The sequence below is a fragment of the Seriola aureovittata genome, chromosome 21, assembly GCF_021018895.1.
Source record: "Seriola aureovittata isolate HTS-2021-v1 ecotype China chromosome 21, ASM2101889v1, whole genome shotgun sequence".
In the NCBI taxonomy this organism is placed as follows: domain Eukaryota; kingdom Metazoa; phylum Chordata; class Actinopteri; order Carangiformes; family Carangidae; genus Seriola; species Seriola aureovittata.
The window spans coordinates 17,300,714-17,305,980 of NC_079384.1; positions in this window are offsets into that span (position 1 = coordinate 17,300,714).

A 5,267-nucleotide genomic window follows, 5' to 3' on the forward strand; every position below is an offset into this window, starting at 1 on the left:
TTGCACTGAAACGTGGCTTGAACTGGTTTCTTTACGCACAACTGATGTCACATGCTCACAGCTGCATTTCACACTCTCTTTACTGGTAAACTGCTTTCAATTTTAGAGCCTGCGGCGCACATGAAACTTGAAATTGTTGTTGGAGTTATTGAGTTTGTGTGGAGGGAATTTAAAAAGTCACAGATTAGTGCGGAAGCTCAGAGGGGCATTTCAACATTTCTGTTTCTCTGCATTTTAGAAGAAATATTAAAGATAATTAACTGTAATTAAGTGATTTAGTGAAAGATAACACCTGCTTAGCCTATACGCTGCATCCCTAAAGTGCTATGTAAACATTGCACATGTTAACATGGCTTTATAACTCTTCTTTTTTTTTTATTCATAATATTAATATTGTTATCATCATATCAAGCGTCTATACCCCAGTTTTAGTTTTACTTCACAGGTGAGATTTCTGTGACAGTTAGTAGTAGACATTGGGTTTAATGTGCACACATACCCTCTCTCGCTCACAGAGGCTGTGGTGGACGTGGGTGGGTGAGTGTGTGTGTGTGTGTGTGTGTGTGTGTGTGTGTGTGAGAAGAGCAGTAATCATGTTGTTTGCTGCTGCTGACAGAGACGAACTCACTCTTGTTCACGTTCATCGCCCGGTCGACACCACTCAAGTGTTGTCTGTGTGATAAACTGTAATTATCCAGTCGATGGTCTTCATCTGCAGAGAGACTTCAACATCTGTATCATCAGCTCACTATTTTTAGTTTGCGTTTGTTGGGTTGTTTTAGGTTGTGAGCTCATAATAAAGTTAGTTTGGTTTCTCAGCTTAATGACATACGTGATTAATTGATTATATGAAAATCCGTAGCTTCCTAGATGTTCAAAGTACAGCTAAGATGACGATGGTGTATTCTGCTTTGTGTAGCCGTTTCATGTCAGTGTGCGTGTGCCATATCAAAGATTACTGAATATATATTATTCTCATGGTTTACTCACATCTCCATACAGATTTATACAAAAACAATATATTCGTTTTCATTTAAATTACTGACTGCAACCTTAACAATGAAAGAAATGATTTAGAAATAATGATTTCTAATATATAATAATAATTAAGAAATGATTTAGAGTTCGACGTATTTATATTAATGAATTATTACACTTATAACGACGACTATTCACTACTGACTTACTGTCATTAATAACTGAAATTTGATTGATTTGACAAATGAAATCTTGCCCACTCCTCTATTCAAATGTTGTTTCACAAGTTGAAAATCCAAAAAAAATATTATTAGTTGTCATAGCAGAATACTGATCTACAAAAAACATGAATAGATGTTTATTAAACATTAAAAGAGCTGTACACGATGATGATTTATCTTTTTTCAACAACGATATGAATTATCATCTAGCAGTTCATATCTGCTGTTTTTTGTGAGCTGTCAGACAATATTGTTTCAAAATAAAATCAATTTATGATGATATTAAGCTTTGGTGCGTAATCAAAGAAAAAAATGCCCTAACCCATTTTGTAAGAAGTCAAGGCCATTTTGTTTATCTCAAATCATGGCCTCCCCCTTTCAGCTGCCAAGTTAGTTTCCTACATCTTTAGCTCTGTGCCGCTAACCTCAATGCATAGCCTACCTCAGGAAAAAGAAAAACGCACCCACCCATCCGGGCCACAAAACCACAAACTCTGGTAGACTTATGTGAGAAGCTACAGGCAGCAGAAACCTGCAGGGAGAACTGACAAGAGAAAAAAAAACCACACGCTCTCAGTATATAAGTGATGAAAAGCGGCACTTTCTGCTCACTGATCAAAAACAACAACTCGTCCTTTACACAACACACACACGCACACACACACACACGCACACACACACACATACACACACTGCTCAGGTATTGTAAACACACACCAGCATGCATGCAACACTCTGGCTTGAAAGAACACACAATTCTTAGAAGACAGAGTTTTTTTTGTCATTTCTGGATTTCCACTAATCCTCACCACCTGTCGCCTGTTGTTTTCGGCTAAACTTTTACACTTTAATGAACTGATTGATTTCCAAATGGTTGAGAGTTTTAGAAAATCTACAAATGAAAGATTCAGTTCAAATGAATTTCTACACATGCAGAATGATGTTTAAACATTGTTCATTTCACACACAGTAACTGATTGATGTCAGTGTACTATAAAAACCCTGCACTGTTTAATACTGAAATTAAAAAACTGTTCAATGCATTCAATGACTTTTTCCTATTATACACAGTTTTATTACTGTTATTTCTTTTTATTCATTTGCAGTAAAACTGTGCTAATGTGGTTTTGTTCTTTCCTTTTATTTTGCGGCACAAAAACATACATGACCTAAATACTGGGGTGTTTCCTGTCCATGTTGTGGTCCATCAACATTTATACGATGTTGTCACTGGTAAAAAGACACCACAGGACCCTCGGCACGTTTCTTTACCTTGTTATTTCTCTCTCTTTCTATCAACTAATTTGTCATCAAGTTTTGTGGTGACTGTTTTCCTGACTGCAACACAAACTTTGTATTAAAAAGTGACAATAGTGGATGAGAGTGGTGCTGATGGGACTGAGTTGAGTCCAGTGAAAGTGAATATGAAGAGCTGGTTCACCCCTCAACATGTTTCTTCAGAGTTTCTCTGAACACAGTCACCTGCTCAGCTCTGAGGGATGAAACATTGTGGTTTCAGAGAACACAGCTCGACTGCCACACACACACACACTTAATGATACAACATGAAGAAAGCCTGTAATAACTTCTCACACACCTAACAGAAAGTTAAAAAAGACATCTTATATGGATAGGAGTTTCACTTCTGAAAGGGTTGGGGGGGTGAGGATGGGGGTGGGCGGGGGGAGGGTGCTAAGAGTTGTCATGTAGAAGTTAAATATGCCATCAAAGAGGTTTCGAGCATATTTGATTGTGAGAAAGTTTCTTCATAACAAAATTGTCTTAAATATATAAACAAACTGCATAATTATGAATATCTATTTATTTTTGTGATATATGGTAAATTATATGACATGGTAATAATAAGTATAGATTTCTAAATAGATTTTTAACTTTTGGTTTGGACAGAAAATTAAAATCATTCTGCTCGTAGATCTGCAGCTTTAAAGAAAACAAAACCTCTTCTTGGAGATTTAGTGACTGTACATCATCTGTACAGAAACCTGGTTTTAAAAAAAAAAAGCACTAAATGGAGGTAGAGAAAACATTTTGCACCTTTTGTTTAGTTTCCATGTAGGAAGTGTTTCAGCAGCCCACTAGATGGCCACATAAACCACATAAACCACAGAACTTAAGCCTGCTTCACTTCTCTTCACACCAGATCCTGGCCAAGTCACATTCATGTGTTGTTTGTCTTGACTTTTATTTTAAACACAGAAGAAGGAACAAGCTCGACTCATCACTCGAAGTCCACTGACTTCACAGTGTGTAAGAAGGCAGAGGCGATGTGGACACACGTTGTTTCTGAAGACTCAATAAAGACAAATGCAAAAAGAGAATGCGAGTTGTGGCTCATATTTTCCAAAAGATGTCCTCAATTTCCAAAATTGTCAGTGTCCTCAATGTCTCAAAATGTCCTCATTTCCAATAGTGTCCATACTCATGAAAATATGTCTTCATTTTTGATCCCCCTACTGTCCTTACTCAGAAATGTTTTCAAATTCCAAAATGTCCCAACTGTCCAAAAGTGTCGTGGCCTCAAAAGTGTCCTCATTTTCAAAGATTTTCAAAAATGTCCTCATTGTCCACAAATGACCTGAATAAGCAACAAAGTTCTCACTGTCCTACAAATGTTCATGCTTTCAAAAAGTGTCTTTATTTTTGCTATAATTTCCTCATTTTTTTAAAGGATGTCCTCACTTTCCAAAAGTGACCTGACTTTCCTTAAATTTGAAAAAAGTCCTCACTCATCGATGATGTAAATTCCACTTTGTCGGTTGAGTTCTTCTTACCTGCTTTTTAGACTTCGTCCACACTAATCTGAATACTGTAAATCTGAAATCATCTTTTTCACTCTGTCCACACTGAGTCAGCTTTTAGAAAACACACAGTCGTCAGAGTAAATCCATCTGAAAACACTGGTCTCATTTTTTAGTGAAGGAAAACTGAGCTGTTGGAAGCTGAGAGGAAGCTGAGAGGCCGAGTTTCTATCACCTCTAACCCAGGTTGTCACTTAGTATAGCCACAGTTCTTGTCATTAGCCTGTGATTTTGTTATTGTGATCACAAAAAAGAAAACATGGGAATAGAAACAACTAAACTGCTGGTTCAGCTGCGCTCATTAATTAAAGATTCTCTGTGCAAACAGATACTGTATTGATTGAAGGGTCAAGCGATATGACTACTACCACAGTATTGATTGTTGCATGACATTTTCCTGTCAGTGGCTGTGTGTGCTGTATACAGTGATACAGCTGATCAGACACAGATTCACCACCTGCTGTTATGTAGGAATCAGTGCCGGTGTCCCACATGCCCCACCGACGACATGTTGATTATGTCGGCTGGCAGAAGGCCCAGGCCGGAGATCGAAGCCCTCAGCGCTGTGGCTGAGTGAGTAAACACGCAAAGGCGAAAAAAAAGAAAGAAAAAAAAAAAGAAATGCATATACAGTACAATGACACACATTCACACAAACACACAGCAAAGCAAATACACACAGCCAGACACCCACACATCTGCATACGCACACACACACACACTTACACGCTCTGACGCTCCAACACACATCATCTGCACGGGGTAGAGGCACAGCTAGTGTCGGCGTGGCGCGGTGAACTGCGTTTGAACTGGCGACCTCTGTAACTCACCCATATTGATGGCAGGCAACGCACTCGCTCACAACACAGCGCTTCAGCAAGCATAGCATGGCCCCGGGGACTGTAGGCGTCAGTGTGGGGGAGGAGGGAGGGGGGAGGGGGGATGGATGGATGGATGGATGGATGGATGACAGATGAGTGAAAAATATTGCCAGTCAAGTTTATTTTGTCAAGGTGTGATGGTGGAAAAACAAAGAGACAGACAGAGGAGGAAAGACTGACAGATATCAACATACAGTAGTTTTAATGAATATAACATATACTATATACGGCCAAAAGTATGTGGACACCCAATTACTCCTCCCATTAGTCATTTTACAAATGTGCGTCTGCATACTTTTGGTCATATAGTGTATTGCAATAAAGCATAAGAGAGTTTATGTTTGTGTCCCAGTTGTAGGATGTGACTG